The sequence below is a fragment of the Diabrotica undecimpunctata genome, chromosome 10 (genome assembly GCF_040954645.1).
Source record: "Diabrotica undecimpunctata isolate CICGRU chromosome 10, icDiaUnde3, whole genome shotgun sequence".
Classification (NCBI taxonomy): domain Eukaryota; kingdom Metazoa; phylum Arthropoda; class Insecta; order Coleoptera; family Chrysomelidae; genus Diabrotica; species Diabrotica undecimpunctata.
In genome coordinates, this window is record NC_092812.1 from 62,463,626 (window position 1) to 62,481,593 (window position 17,968).

Below are 17,968 nucleotides of genomic sequence, written 5' to 3' on the forward strand. Positions count from 1 at the left end.
ATAGCTTTCATCGCTCATTTACATAATACTCGTAGAAAGGCACTTACTGACGTACTATTATAAATACAAACACGTAGATCTAATGTATATCCCCTATTGATGATGCAGTTGCTCATCGACATCTCTATACTAATTTATTAATCTCACGTTTAGATGCTAGAAGGTATTTCAACGACAAACCTTCAACTGATCTACTGCATGTAATATATTAAATTAATTTAAACAATGTTCTTCTTTTCAAATAACTAATTTTTTTCATACAATCTCTAAAATCTAAAATAAACACTGAAGAATATTTTTTTTAACTTTTTTAACCCTAACATATTGATTCGCCAAAGAATGCTAAGATGCGATTAGTTCTCAACACTGTTATTTGACAGATGCCAGATTTAAAAATCTGACAGAATAGTTTGTTACTCACCATCTTTTTAATGTATTTTCTAAACCGAAAAATAAGTTTAACATTTGGGATATAAATAATGATGTTCAAATTTTGCCGTATGGTCGATTGCCCACTATCAAACCTTCTCACATTGTAAGATTATTGTTGCAGTGATTGATGACTCCTCGTAATTGAAAGAAAAAGTTTCTACACTCTCCATATACTGCCGTGTCAATTTATTATAATATAACTTACCGTATCTTCTAAAGTGGCTCCCCTTTTGAATACGAAATAAAGTCATAAAATTGTTTTGAAAACGGGTCTCAAGGCATTTGATATTCATATCTCATCACCCGAAGAAACAAACTTGATGAAGTGGCTTCATTTGTCATCAAGTTGGCTTGCTTTTATAAGTCACAGACTGCATTTTTAGCTTCTACATACTTATGCATATAAAAAAAAAAATAAATAAAAAAATAAATAAACGAGACAAATGCATTTATTACTTAAACTTGAAAAAATATCAATTTTCGTTGATTAAATATTGTGACTTATAAATTCAGTTTTTGAAATTGTAAAATCGAGAAATAAAAATGTGCTAACTCTGATTCTAAGGGTGTGGGACATATTTTTTTTAAATTCGTGTGTAAATGCCAATATTTCGAATAAAAAAAAATATATTTCCTATATCGCACCCTTAGTAAAGTATAGGCAACTCAAAAAAGTAAAATGTTGGGAAATCGCATTTAAAGTTTTGCGTGACTAGGATTTTTAAGAAAATGTCCTATAGCATAACGCCTGTGTATTATATATGTAATTCTGGAAATGTTTAAACTAACACCGTAGATCATGTAATAATTGTTAGATATTTTTAACGTAATAAAAATAATATTTTTTACAAAAAAAAAATAATTTAACTTGCGCTTGTCCAAATAAGCCCTAATACAGGGTGAGTCATGAGGAACTTTACATACTTCTACCATATGTAGAGTCCCTCAGGGAGCATATCATGTGGCCACTAAAAAATGTCAACTCCTCTTCTTTATTAATTAACAGGGTGATTTGTGTAATTGACCATTTATTTCATTTTACTGTAGTGTTTATACGGCTCATTTGATTTTTTTAATTTTTGCATGATACAGTACACTACTATCAAGCATTCGACTGGTATTAGCTAAACTAAAAAATTCCAGGACTGGTTTTGGAAAAATTAATTTAGGGATTCGTATTAAATATTACACCCTGTATATATATTTTTTTTAAATGTAATAAGTGATTTTCAAACTACATAAATAGCCAATGAAAACGACATATGCGACAATGTTGTCGCACTTTTATTAAATTTTTAGTGAACGATCAAATCTTACCAAAAATAGAACAACCATAATGAAGTATCAAATTATAAGGTATTAATTTAAACAAATGTTATAAATTTCAAACATTTTAATTAAAATGAGTTCCTACAACATAATCTAATACGTAGAAAATTAACATCTTTACTGTCACTTTGTATTATCTCTACGATAGAATCAATTGTTTTTCAATTTTAAATTTTTACTCATAGATCATATTGGGGCATTATTTTCGATAAATAATAAATTAAATTGATTAAAAAGTCAAACCTCTTGTATGTGTTAGTTTTTGTTGATTGTAAATGATTAAAATTTTATGTCAAATAATAATACATTGCATCAACTGTACTAAATAAAAATAAATCTAAAAAAGTTTAAAATGAAAGTTGGCGTTGACCGTTTGACTTTTCTTGATATTTTATACCCATTGTCATTATTGTCATTATCAATTGTTATTTATGTGTACAAGAATACATATTTCTTCTGTCATATCTACGTTAAGTACATTGTGTTAGTTTTGGTAGAGCTTTTGTTACTTTCGTTCAAAATGCCACATCAGTTTTCGACCACAGAATATGCAGACATAATATTTGTTTATGGATTCTGTAATGGGAATGGTAGGGCTGCTAGTAGAGAATATCGCAGGAGATTTCCTAATCGTCGAACTCCCAGTCATCCAACATTTGGGTCAGTTTTTAATTATTTGCGAGAAAATGGCACTTTTCCTAGTGGAACAACAGAGCGACATGTAGATGAAGCGCAGGAAGATGACATTATAGACGCCGTTACTATGAACCCTACAATAAGCACTAGACAAGTAAGTCGAGAACTCAATGTTACTCAATCAAAAGTAAGTAGAGTCTTACAAAAAAATAATCTATACCCATATCACATTCAAATGGTTCAACGACTACATGCTGGAGATGAGATCGATAGGTTGGAATTTTGTAGATGGATTAACAATAATCGACCAACGCTATACAGGATACTATTTGCAGATGAAGCCCAATTTACCAGAGACGGGATAAATAATTCACGAAATTCACATGTGTGGGCAGAAGAAAATCCCCATGCTATTCGAGAACGTCGTTCTCAGTTAAGGTTTTCGGTTAACGTGTGGATTGGTGTCATAAATAACCAATTAGTAGGTCCTCACTTTTTTGATGGTCCTTTAACAGGGCAGGTCTATTTGAACTTTCTACAAAATATTTTGCCGAATTTGCTTGCCAACGCGAACGTTGCTATCCGAGGGATGTATTTTCAGCATGATGGGGCACCCCCACACTTTTTACTGGCAGTGAGACAACATCTCAATAATGTGTATGGCAACAGGTGGATAGGATGTGCAGGTCCTATTTCGTGGCCTTCAAGATCCCCTGATTTCAATCCCGTTGATTACCATATTTGGGGACGATTGAAGCAACTAGTTTACGCAGTGAATATTAATAACCGACAACAATTAATTGATAGAATTATACATTGTTGTAATACTATTAGAAACGATCCCCAGAGTATCCGTAATTCAATACGTCAATTAACAATTCGGCAACAAAAATGTGTACAGGCTGCAGGGTTCCATTTCGAAAATCTATTTTAAATTATTTTTATTTTGTTACCATTATTGTATCTTTTCCAGTTCTAATTTATAGGTTTATCATAACTATGTACATATTTTTAGTTTTTTTTTTTAAATAGTTCTTCGTTATTGTTAGTAGTTACTGTTTTTTGTTGTGCAGTGACTCAGTTTATCATTTCAATTAAAATGTTTGAAATTTATAACATTTGTTTAAATCAATTACCTTATAATTTGATACTTCATTATGGTTGTTCTATTTTTGGTAAGATTTGATCGTTCACTAAAAATTTAATAAAAGTGCGACAACATTGTCGCATATGTCGTTTTCATTGGCTATTTATGTAGTTTAAAAATCACTTATTGCATTTTAAAAAATATATATACAGGGTGTAATATTTAATACGAATCCCTAAATTAATTTTTCCAAAGCCAGTCCTGGAATTTTTTAGTTTAGCTAATACCAGTCGAATGCTTGATAGTAGTGTACTGTATCATGCAAAAATTAAAAAAATCAAATGAGCCGTATAAACACTACATTAAAATGAAATAAATGGTCAATTACACAAATCACCCTGTTAATTAATAAAGAAGAGGAGTTGACATTTTTTAGTGGCCACATGATATGCTTCCTGAGGGACTCTACATATGGTAGAAGTATGTAAAGTTCCTCATGACTCACCCTGTATTACTAAATGTTTCGGATAGATATTGGTCTATATCAAATTCGGTCGATGTGTGATTACCTGGTATTCTAACTTTGGTGTCATATTTTATAATAATGCATTATATTATGAAAAAATAATGTTAAATGCATTGATAGGCCGTGTGCTGATATAAATGACAAAAAGAGTAGACGGAAGTACAACTTTATTGTTACAAAAAAATACAAAATTATGCTTTCACTTGCTTAAAATAAAAACAAAATGCTTTTATTGTTCAATTTGAAGTCAAAAGACAAGTCAATATAAAAAATATAAAACTTATATATACTTAGACGTTTTTTCTCTATACTTAGATATTTTTTCTTCACTGATATTAAACAACGTCAATATTCTTAAAAGAAAAAAAAATAATCAAAAAAGGTGGGCCAGCAAAAAAGCTAATTGTTTGTTATTTAATTTATCACGGAAAACATAACCTCTAAATTAAAGTTGACAAAAGAATACGGAACGCCGTAATAAATTCACGTTGTTAAAAGTCCTGTATAAAAATAAACCGAAAAGATCTTCTTAATGTGTGCTTGATATACGCGAAAAGCAGTTTCCTTTCAGCCATTTAAAAAAGATCTTTGTTACTTTAATGTATGTTTGTGCAATTGAAAACATTTTAAAGGAGTCGTATCTATTAAACAACTCTCTAAAAAATAGAGGGTCATAAGTATACGTAATAAAGCTGACATAGTACTTAATAGTTTCTGTGTATAGACTACTAAATTGTTCGTTTGCAGAAGTTTTATCTTTGCGTTACTTTTACACACAGGACATTGTCGTTTTATAGGAACGTATAATATAAAGATTAAACAAAAAGTCAAAACTATACAGAAATATTTTGGAAGGTTTCACAAATATTTCGATACGATTGGGTTATGATTTTATAAATATTTAAAGAGAATTAAGCCATTGGGTTCTGACTCCTCTCTATAAAGGAAAAACTTGTAAGGATAAGACTACCAAAGAGAATTGAAATACTATTATAAAATAATACCTCAATTAACCATGGGAGCTTATCGTCTATGCTTAGCCTAGCTCAGTCTCTCAAGTGTGAATCCGTCTTGTCTTAAACTATGAATTTAAACCATGAAAATTTAGCTGGTAACAAATAAAACAATGATTTAACTAATCATATTTATTCGACATAAAAAATAATATTTAAGTAGCAAAAAAACACTGAATAATACTTTACATTAAATAAATTTGTAACTGATACTCATGGCATCGATGGGCTGCTTGCTTCTAATTAGATGTTTATGTTCGATGTCCGGACTTTAGATCCAGATTATGTGGAAAGGTCTTATATACAGCTGCAGTTATTTTACATAGATTATTCCATAAATTATCAGATTCCATAAAGTTACAGAAAGATTCTATAAACTAGAATAATAAACAGCCTGTATTAGAGAAACATCAAAAGGGGTCAACTTCCTTGCCAGTTATTTTACCAAAATTACAATTAAACAAATAGCATATGACAAGGATAAAACGAAATAGAATTATTACTATTAAAATTAGCTAAATTCCTATATGCACAAAACTGAAAACGTGGCTTTAAAAGAAGTGAGGCTATGAATATTGAAAATGCTGTCAAAATTATAGAATATAGATTACAATGAAAGTACTCACCCCAAGAGATTTCTGCAGACGATAAAATAAACCTTATAATAATTTTTGCCTTCTTTTATAAATTTTAGAAACAGTCAAAACATAATATTCCCACCCATTCCCATGTTAGAAAAGCTAATTGACAAAAAGTAAGTGGGATACTGCAGTGAGGTTTAGCACAGATGCCATAGGACGTATGCCTATGATGGAATTATCTCTTCTTTCAACATAGAACAGAATATTTAGTCTACCGGACAGAAAGAGAGAGGGCGAATATTTATTCTACCGGACAGAAAGAGAGAGGGCGAATATTTATTCTACCGGACAGAAAAAGAGAGAGGGCGCCAACTACTTTTTGAAGAAAAAATATTAAAAAAAGAAACTGACGGTTAAGGAATTAATAAATTAATAAAGAAATTAAAAAAAAATAATTAATAAAGATGTGACATTTATAACGTTACAAACTCACTCATCCTAGATACCAAGTGTATGAAAAGGTCGAGAACTAATCTCAGAAGACAACGGCCTAATAGCCCGAACAAACAGCTTAACAAGTTAGACGATGGCCGTGAATGCCTAACGCATTTTATTGAAGTTAATTAAATTTATCATACTATAACTCAGTTAATAACGTATCATAGCATTTATTTATTTTAAGGCGGTATAAAGTTCGCCGTGTCAGCTAGTTATAGCATAAAATAAATTGTTATTTAAATAATTAAAGCATAGGAAAACGGCTTAGGTAAGAAACACGACAAAACAAGCAAGAAGTCCAAAAAATTGTTTTACGAATTTGTTGACACACGTTTTATTTCATCTGTCAACATATTTGTAGAGTTTAGTTGAAGAAATTACAAGGTTCTGACCCTTATGGTATATATTGTGTAAAAGCTAGTTAATATCACATGAACTAATTTCTATTTTACTCTTTTAGGGCTGCATTTTCGAATGCGAAACTGCATTGTCATATTCAGACATAAAAATATTTGTAGAAACGGAACCGGATCGTTTTACTTAGGCAATAAAACACTCTGATTAAAATTCTTTATAGAAATCCATTAGAATAACAAACCGAGATTCAGCGAGAGGAACTTTAAATTATGGGACTCTGAGGTGCAATTCTGAAATTTATTACGTCATTTACATTCGAAGTGACATCACTAAAGCAAAGGAAAGAAATGCAATTAGGTATATTAAAATTTCAACCTAAAAACGTTATTTTTCAGACAGACTTAATTGAAAGCTTAGTCATACAGTTTGAAATCTGTTTTTATGTGACATCTTCTTTTTTATGTCTTACGGAAAAAACAGAGAAATACAATAAACTGTTAAATAAATATTCATACTTTCTGTAGCTTCAAGATGTATGTACGGTACCTATATGCCACTCAAATAAAATTGTAAGACACAAAAAAAGTAAAGTAATTCGTTTCAGAACGAATCCTTGAAAAAATTGAAGTTTTTGGTCTGAAAATATGGACTTATGTCAAAAGTGTTAGTTTAAAATAACAGCATCATTGTTTAAACATTGATTTTATAGCAAAAATTACCGAAAATCACTGTTTTTTAATTTTTTTTAATACTTCTTTCTTACTTAAAAGTTTTCATTATTATTTATTTTTATTTTATGAAAAAACGATTCATTTGAGGCCTTCTATATTCAATTTAATTGATAATTCATTTAAACAATTACGAAAAACTGCAAAATTGTTTATTAGAAAGTTGTTTATTTAATAATGAAACTTATCTAGAAAATCTGACGCCGTTAAAAGATTCAAACTATCCTTTATGGAAAGCGACGAGAAAATTATAAGGGCCACAAGATGCCATCCTCCTTTAAAAAATGCCAAAGGTAAATGGGCAAGAACAGATACAGAGAAATACGAGACATTCGCAGAATAGAGAAATGCCTGTAGAACAAGAAGAACCACTTAATTCTTTTCCTGACGCGCCATATCAAATGGAACTACCAATCTCCCAATTTAACATTAAAGAAGTAAAACAGATATTAAAAAATGAGATAAAATCCAACAAGGCGCCAGGATACGATCCCGTTACAGGTAAAGTCCTTCAAGAACTAGTCCATGACTGCTACAGAATAATTACAATGATCTTCAATGCTATGCTAAGTCTGCACTACTGTCCTTTGTAATGGAAAGTGGCACAGATTATACTCATTCAAAAACCTGGTAAAGATCTAAAAGATGTCAACTCATACCGACCGATTAGTTTACTCCCAGTCATTTCAAAGATTTTTGAAAAACTTCTGTTGAGAAAAATCAAACCATAATTGGACAAAAAGGGTCTTAAACCTGAACATCAATTCGGATTTCGTAACCAACACGCTACAATAGAACAAGTTCACAGATTATACACAACAATAAGAACTTCGCAGCTCTGAGAATCAGCTAGCAAATCTAATGTTATGAAAATACAAAGATTTCAATCTAAAACTCTAAGAACAATCGCTAATGCCCCTTGGTATATCCAGAATGACGCCTTACATAGAGATCTCCAGGTACTAACAGTCTCTGAAGAGTGCAAAAGAATTTCTGAACAATATCAAAACAGGTTGCGCGTGCATCCTAACACCCTGGCATACAATCTTCTTCACAACCAACAAGCGAAGAGATAAGAGGGTTTTCAGACGAGGATACTGTATGCGAGATAATGTATGCGAGATACAGAATTTTCGATGGCGGCTGTATCGGATTCACGGGCATGCTCGTCAGTATGAAAATAGTAGCAGTGCAGTGCGGTTATATTTTTGGATTATGGATGTAGAAGAGTGTGTTATGCTGTGGTACATATTAAATAAAAAGAAATTGAAAAGACGACGTAATTTGTGGGTTCATCCTATTGTAGAATTAAGAGAAACCAAGGGAACGTATAGTTTGCTGTATCAAGATTTATTGCAAGATCCATCGAAGTTTTTTAATTATTTTCGAATGTCTGTGAAGTCGTTTGAAGAACTTCATAAAATTTTGGAAATTCAATTGAGTAAAAAAGACACAACTATGCGTAGAATTATTTCATCAAAAGAACGGCTTTCTATGACTTTTTAAAGTTAAAGTCTATGACTTAAATTTAAAATAAATATGTGTACTTATCTCCAATTTGTAAATTGTTTACCTCGCCCTAAATAAAAAATGACCGTATTCCTTTCACAATAATGTAGTTTGATATTCGTTAAATAATCAAAATTCCAATTAGCAAACTTTTAAAACTAAACTGTATACGTATGAAACAAAATATTAAACTATTCTATGTATTTATAATAAAAACATATTTATTTCTTACCATATTCATTTTGCTGTACTGCAGTCATGGCCTCAAAATTGTCGCTTAGAATTTTCGACCCAGCACTGCTGCTTTTTATTTCTATTGCAGTAATCTGGCGATGCTGTATCCCATAGACAGGGATTTGATTGTACCAAACAAATAAATTTGTCACTATCAAATACAGTACGCTCCATTATTTAACTATATTCAGAAAACACCGTCTTTTTTTCGTTGCTCATTCACAATTATTCGACAGAAAATCGCGCGTCTATGGAATGTGGTGCAAAAGTATTCGCGTCTGAAAGCGTTCATTTAACGTAATGTTTCTTCTGTATCTGGGATACGCATTCAGTCGTCGGAGACAGGAAGGTCCGAGATACTGAATTCGGTATCTCGCATACTGTATCTCTAGCGCGTCTCGTGTGAAAAGCTCCATTTGAGTCTATGTAATATCTGCGTCTCGGATACGCGTATCTCGGATACAGTATCCTCGTCTGAAAGGGGGCTAAAGCGGTATGATCCCTTAGACCTACCAACCGTTCCTGACAGTATCTACAGTAGTGGAAGCTACACCTTCAATAGCGCCCAGCCATTGTGATCTGTGCCGTTTTTAGAATTCGTGTTCGCGTATCTGTGTATGTGCACATTCCACCGATAAACAAGTTAATATTTGTATTATGATGCTTTAGTCATTATTTTTATTGTGAAACAGATTGTAAAAACTCTTAGATGTTAATAAAAAAAAAAAAATGGATAATGAAAAACGCGGTTGATTCCATCACCTTAGAACACTTTATAAAATTTCATTTTATTAATTTTTATCTATATTTTTAAGGTGTGTATGTTGAAATAGCATTTTCAAAATTACAACCCCTTAAAATTAAGTTTAAATAATGGCCTAATTTGTTTATAAAGTTTTTCGTTAATAACTTTGCGAGGAATAAATACGAAATAATGCCATTTCGATATTAGTTTAACTGGCAATTTCTCACAAATTAAAAAAACAGTTGTTTTGGGACCGTTTGTGACCGAAATAACAATTTTTGAAGAACTCATCGCTTTCAAAAGTGAAATCCGTACTTCAAATTGAATTCGTCTGAAAATGTTACACAATCTCTGGAAGCACTGGGCCAATTTTGATGTTTTTTTATCTAGGCTATCTCGAGAAAATAATAATAAATGCAGGGTCAGTTTTGTAGCCACGTACGAGTTGCCACAGTTGAGAAGGTTATAAAGTTTGACGTTAGAATATCAAATGTGCACTGTGCACGTGGCTAAAGAAGACGTTTATTTTGTAATTTTTTTAACTACATAATTTAAATTTTGTAGCTTTATTTTGTAAAAATTGTAATGAAAACTCCGATTTGTTGTACTGAACATACCAATAACATTATGTAGAGTGGAAATATAATGAAATATGTAAAGTGGAAAGTCATGCAATCAATATTAATAAATAACAATTTCTGTCACTGTTGGTTAAGTTTGTTAAACATTCATCTTACTGATACTGTTATCCTGAACCGATTTGGGTTAACGGTAAAAACTCATATTTTATTACTTGATTTAAGGACTGTAAGAGGATTTTAAAGGCAGGCACGATCTTTTCTTTATTTGTCACATTTTATAGGTACTTTATACTTGTCTGAACATAAATCATAATTCATAAATGCCTTTTGATATACGTTATTCAATACAAGTTTGTTGCTTTGAAAAGTCAATGCTACAATGTAACGTGAATAATTTTGGCATTATTGAAACGAGACTCGGTTAAAACAGTGAAGCAAAAATAAAATAATTAACATTAACTCATATGTGATGGTAATCATTTGTTTTTTTACCTATTAAAAAAACAGTAATCCTTACAACAATAGACAGAACTCACATCCATCGTTGGTCCTCGCCTATTCTGCTTCTTTTTGTACTTAAAACCCATTTAAGGGCTTATTAACTGCCGAAACAACATCTAGTACCAGGAGTTATACGTACACAATTTCTAAAAAAACAAGAAAAAACAAACTTTCTATAATCAATTAGGAGATATTCAAACAGAGGCGAGATTGTTAACAGAGGGATAAAATGTATAAATTTATAGTGAACTCAGTAAAAAGTAGAGTTCGCAATACTTTATTGTTTTATTTTTAATGCTCAATGCTAACGTGTAGGCTTAGGGCTGAAATATAAATAAATCAACTAATTGGGAAAACCGCAGTGGCTAGCTGTACAACATAGTTTAAAAAATACTTTTTAAAAAAATAACCTTTCCACTTATTAGTACTTTATCATTATAACTATTATACTAGAAAAAAACCAACATTATCCCATCTTCGTCATTTCATTCTAAATTACTATTCGCCTATATGGGACTAGACATTACCTGCTACATTCTTACACACTTGTCTATAAGGACCTGTATGTGTTTTATTCACACATGACTGCATATATTTTATACATAGATGTAAATTTTCCCAATATCCACACTCTTTATATTCTACATAGGCAACCAATAATACAACCAAGTACAGCCTCATATGTAGTGTTTTTGATCATCCTATAATAAGATCGATTTTTTTGCCATTGAAAATAAAAAGCAACATATTATGTACTTAAATTAATATGACTTGACTTTATTTAATTTTAACTAATTTTAAATTATATGGAAAGAATACTTGGACAAGAATACTTTTCCACGACCTTAGAACAATACAAGAACCCACCATTGAAGAAAATTCAGGTCCTAAAATCCTACCAGAAGAACTAACGGCAACTGTCACACAAATGACGGATGGAAAGGCACCGGGAATTGATGAAATTCCTGCAGAACTGCTAAAGCTATTAGATGCAGAATAAATAAAAATAATAACTGAAAAATTTAAGTAACAAGGCAGGAAAAATACCAGTAAATTGGCTCAAATCGGAGTTCGTACAATTGTCCAAAAAACCAGGAGCAAAAGTTTGTGAAGACTATAGGACCATAAGCCTAATGAGTCATCTACTGAAGCTGTTTTCAAAAGTCATCCACAAAAGAATTTACCGGAAATGCAAGGAATAAATTGCGCCCCATCAGTTTGGATTTGTGAACGCCGTCAAGAGGGTCTGAAAGATATTGATGAAGGCATCTTAATAAATGGAGACAGGCTCAATAACCTGCGGTATGCAGATGATACAATGATGTTTTCCAATACCACAGAAGGGCTGCAGAACTTAATGAACAAAATAACGGAAACAAGTAGAACATATGGACTGAATATAAACACCAGCAAAACCAACCTAATGATCATCAGCAAGGAAAACATAACTGAAGCAAATCTATATGTGAACAAAATAAGAATTGAGGGTGTCTCACTGTACAATCAATGAGTCGTAGGACAATACCCAAGAAATTAAATGTCGCATTGAAAAGACAAAAAGTGCATTCTTGACAATGAGCTCTGTGTTCAAGAACCATGACCTTACCCTTATAACAAAAATAAGGCTCCTTAAATGTTACGTGTACTCAGTGCTTCTGTACGAAGTAGAAACGTGGACATTGAAGGCGGAAACTCTATCCAAACTTCAGGCTTTTGAGCTATGGTTATACAGTCGGATCCCGAAGATACCATGGACAGAGAAAGTCACCAATGAATAAGTACTACAGAGGATGAACACAACCGCGGATTTGGTCAACATCGTGAAGGGCCATAAGTTGCATTACTTGAGACATATAATGAGAAATAAAGGCAAATATGAGATACTCCAATAAATTTTGCAAGGTAAAATTAAAGGAAAAAGGGCCCCAGGACGAAGAAGAATATCCTGGCTGGCTAACATGAGAGCATAGTATTGAAAGACCTCAACACAGCTATTGTGTAAAGCAACCAACAAAGTCATCATAGCCAGAATGATCGCCAACGTTCGGAACAGACAGGCATCCTAAGAAGAAGAAGAATTTTAGATTAATAGATTTTAATGTTAAGTGAGTTTTGTAAGATTTTAAAATTATATTTCAATATACTATATATTTTCATAACTTTAAAATATTAATAATAACGGAACAGTGACATTTGGCTCAGCCAAAGCCATTTTTTAGAAAAAAAAAACAAATGATCTTGGCTTTTTAGACAAATGCATTTGCAAAACTTTAAGATTTGGATTTTTTAGTTTTATAGAAAAGAGGGCGGTAGGGCAAAAGATATCCTGGAGAGTTGTTATGCTATGTAAAATTAAAAATAATATTGGTTTGCTCTTAATATATTTCAAATTATAAAATATAATAATTCAAAATATTTCAACTGATAAACTATGAAAGATATTTCAGAGAAATGAAAGTCCATAATCTTTGGACTACCTGTAGTAAACAAAATTTAAGATATGCATAAATTATTTTCTTTGTAAAATATATTTGAGCGAACGTAGTGAATTGAACAATACGACCGGGTTTTCAAAATGGACTTGTACAGTGAATAAAGACAATAGGGTATAATTTAGAAATTATATTTCTCCGTTAGTTCTTAAGAATTTGTAGAAACCGATTAGCATGTTAATAGTTTGTAGGAAAATTAAAATTGTAGGTAAAATTGTTGTTTGTTATCTAAATGGGGATAAATATGACGAACTTTGATTGGCAAAGAGTGAAAAAAAGTGGGAGAGATAGATGAATGAGAGTTTAGCTAGATTTTAGAGAAAAGAAAGATCATCAGTTGTTTTCCAAGGGTGCAAGGCGAACAGTCGTTGTTCTTTGGCGGTTCCCAAGTGATATTAAGCATTAGAAGTGAATGTTTGTGAGTTTTCGTGGACTAAGTGTATCCTGACGGAAGCTGATCCAGTAAAATATTGTAAGTCATACTTTTCTACTTATATATTCCAAAAGTCACTGTTCAGGCCGGAACGAGAGATTCAGTTTATCGAGAGGAGAAGAGACTGGCATCTGTTGAACGACACGTGCATTTGAAGGAGATCATTGAAGACGAGAGGCTCGCAATAATTTGTTGTAAGATTGCTGATTAACTAGGGAACTGCTAAGAATCGATAGTGTAGGCTACAAGGAACAAGGATTTGGACAACTCATCATCAGAGAGATAATTATTTTCCATTCGTCAATATTTTTTTATTTATTTTTCGTCAAGTTTTTTTTTTATTGCTTCAGAAAGGATAGAAATATTTATCAGGAGATATAGAACAACAATTTTGATTTGAGATTTTAATTTATGTAGTATATAACATTAATGTTTGAAGGTTCACGTACTTAGAACAAAATTTTGATAATCATTGTATGAGATATTTTTGTTTAAGATATTTGAGTGTGAATTTTATTTTAATATATAATTTTGTATCATATATGTTTATTATTCCGGTATTCCTCAGACCTTACCTATCATATGTAAAGTATAGATATTGAAGCACGAATATAACCCTGAGATAAGAAAATTAAATAGTGTGATAAAATCATCATTGCATCATTTAAATAAGTTTAATTAATTAATTAATTAGCTAATTAATTGCTTGGCGCATCTCTGACTTTTAATATCACATTAATATATATATATATATATATATATATATATATATATATATATATATATATATATATATACATAGTTTCCCACCTTTAGACGTTAGCTTATAAGCTAGTTGACTTCAGTCATAATATTACAAGTATGACGTCGAACATTAACATTTTTTAAATTTCGCATAAAGTAAAAACTGATTGAAGGCAATAAAGCAAACGTAAGTAAACAGTTTAATTATTAGTAATTTGATAAATGCAAAATAACAAGCTATGATAATTCTGTATTGAGAAGAGTGTATGCGACGTCTCAAATCACAGTTTATTATTGATCAATACTTTTATTTTGGATAAAAACATACTCGTACTTCTGTTTTTACTTACATTACGTGATAGGTATTACTATGACTGAAGTCAACTAGCTCATAAGCTAACGTCTAAAGGAGGGAAATTTTCGATAGATCTAATGTAATGTAAAGTAAATTATAGGTTTATATCGATAATTTCTCACCTCTACTACTTGCATCTCTTTTTATTTCACAACGTATTATGTTTTCTATCTTTTGCGTTATTTTGCCGGTTCTTAAGGCACTCATCCCTGTATATACACTCTATATACGAGTGCTTTTTTACTGTTCTGATAATGGTGAAAATTTAAGATTCCTAAAATGCAGGAAGTTATTTTGTAAATGCGAAAAGTAAAATAGTTTTATGCCCTTGTTTTGCTCTTGTAAAAGAAACATCCCCAAAGCTCTTCTAATTGTTACATCAAAATGTTCCCCCACAAAATCACTTTGCACTAAAGTCGGAAAACTTATTAGAATACAGATTTGTGTTTAGTGGCATTTAGCAGAAACTTAACGGGCCTTTCGTTGCTCCTGCCGTAGCAATAACTATATAGCGACAAGGGATGTTATAACTCCACAAGAATTGCTTTAGCGACCCCACTACCAGTATTTATTTCTCTCGCACAATACGCTCCTAAATTAAGCTTCTGAATGTGGTGATGAAATAAAAGAATCCGGTATAAAAGACGAGTTTAAAAAGTATTGCCAAATTTTGGGACGAGGAAATAAATTTGGAAATTATTTTGCTCACTGAACTTTTATGTCGTCAGCAAATTGTAGGGGGTTTTAATTTAAGAAAATAATTATTAGTATTATGTTATAACAAAAGATAAATAGACAATACAAAAAACGTTATGAAGAGACTGTGTACAAGAAGTAATAAAACAAATTTTCAAGTGAAAAAATTTACTAATGTGAAAGTTTTGTTACAAAAAAGAATATAAAATAATAATCTGAGGTAACAAAAAAAAATTTGTCATTTGATGTATTTTGCATGTTTTAATCTGCAACTGGAAAGTATTCGAGTCTTACATAAATGAAAATTTTAAGTTAAATATAAGATTAAAGCAACCAGACGATATCGATAATGCTGTGCTTCTTCTCACCCAAACTATACATTCAGCTCCTGAAATACCTACACCCCCTCAGAATGACAAAGAACGAAGTGACTCCAACATAACCGTATATATAAAACGTCTTGTTGCACAAAAAAGAAGAGCCAGGCGCATATGGCAAAGAAGTCGCAATCCTATAGATAAAAATGAATACAATAGATTAACACGGCAATTTAAAACTGCTCTACAAGACGCGAGGAATGATACATCTGAACTATTCATCAACAGCCTATCAAAAGAAGACCACAACATCTGGAAAGCAACGAAATCATTCAAGAGGCCTACACAGAACATACCACCTCTAAGGAAAGCCGATGGAAGCTGGGCAAAAACTGAACAAGAAAACTCATCAATCTTTGCTGTAAATCTCTCACACGTTTTTGGTGCACCTGAATAACATTAATAACAATAATAACGAAGAACAAGTTAAAAACTTCTTAGACACTCTATGCCCAATGATGCTACCAATCAAATGTTTTACTCCTAATAATGTGAAAGAACAAATTTCTAGATGCAATAACATGATCACCGGGCTAATATTAAAAAAATTACCGAGAAAAGCAATTGTCCTACTAACAATGATATATAATAGTATCATAAGATTAGCCTACTACTCGATTAATAGTAAGTTCTCATAAATAATTATGATTAGTAAACCAAATAAACCACCAAATATTATTTCGACACCGTTCATAGGTATCTTGTCAATCAGTTACCAGCTGAAGTCCGTTTGAAGAGGTCTACCTTCCGGACGCTGGTACTCACGTGAGGCATGGTTATACGTTGCCTGAAGTTAAATCTAATAAAATATTAAACATCATTGATTTTTAACAACATGTACATTTTTTGGTAACTTTAATTTTTGTAAAGGGTTTTACCCTAATATTTTGGTGGCTCAGGGATGTTAACCTGTAAGTATAACCATTTTGATTTTTTAACCTTAGTCAACATTTCAATCGCATTTGCTTTAATTAAGTGGTTTATACTTATTTTAGGCTTTTAACCTGATGATGGAATTATTATTCCGAAAACGTTTTTTTTATGTAGCCCTTCTAAGAGCTTTTTAAATATACCTACATACAAAGATTTAAACCTCTTTTTGTGATACATGGTAGCTGCAGGAATTTATTTTCCTTGTGGATTTTTAAATTTTACTACTTCATATAGACCAATCAGCTTACTTCCAATAATGTCAAAAATCTTAGAAAGACTGCTCCAAAGAATCTCAGAAGACATCAAAATTAATTCAGTTATCCCAACATACCAGTTTGGTTTCTGCGAAGCCCATTTAACTTTACAACAGTGTCATAGGATTGTTAAAAACATTAATGTATGCCACGAAGAGAAAAAGATTTGCACTGCTGCCTTCCTGGATATAGAACAAGCCTTCGACCGTGTTTGGCATGATGCCTCCTGTATAAATTTAAGTCATCCCTTCCCACTCCTCACCATCTATTCTTAAAATCATACCTAATAGAACATCAACTCTGATTACTATCCCATAAAATCCGGTGTCCCTCAAGAAAGTGTCCTGGGTCCCCTCCTGTACCTCATATACACTGCTAACATCCCAACAACAAATACGACCACAGTAGCCATGTTCGCAGATGACACCGCCATAATATCCATCGATGATGACCCCAAGTATTTGAATTTATCCTTTCCTTTGATTGTTACGTTGTCATCAATCTGTAGATCTTCTATGTCTTCTTCACTTGTAGATAGGTACTCTGTTTTCGCGAGGTTAATTTCTAGGCCAGCCTTGGTATATTCTTCTTGTAGTTTCTTCATCATGTAGCTAAGGTCGTCTTGGTCTTGTGCCATCACTACTTGATCGTGTGCAAAGCTTAACGTATATAGGTATTCGTTCCGTATCGGTACTCCCATGCCTTACCATTTCCTTTTCCATGTAGTCAAGGCTTTCTCTAAGTATATTTTGAATAGGGTTGGAGATGTGAAATAACCCTGCAGGAGCCCTTTTGTTGTAGTGAAGTCTCCTATGATTCTTGTTCCCATTTTAATGGACTCTTTATTTTCTTTATACAGAGCTTTTGTAGCTTCTATGAGTTCCGTCTCTATTTCTAAGTTGTACATTGCCTCCCATAGTTATGACC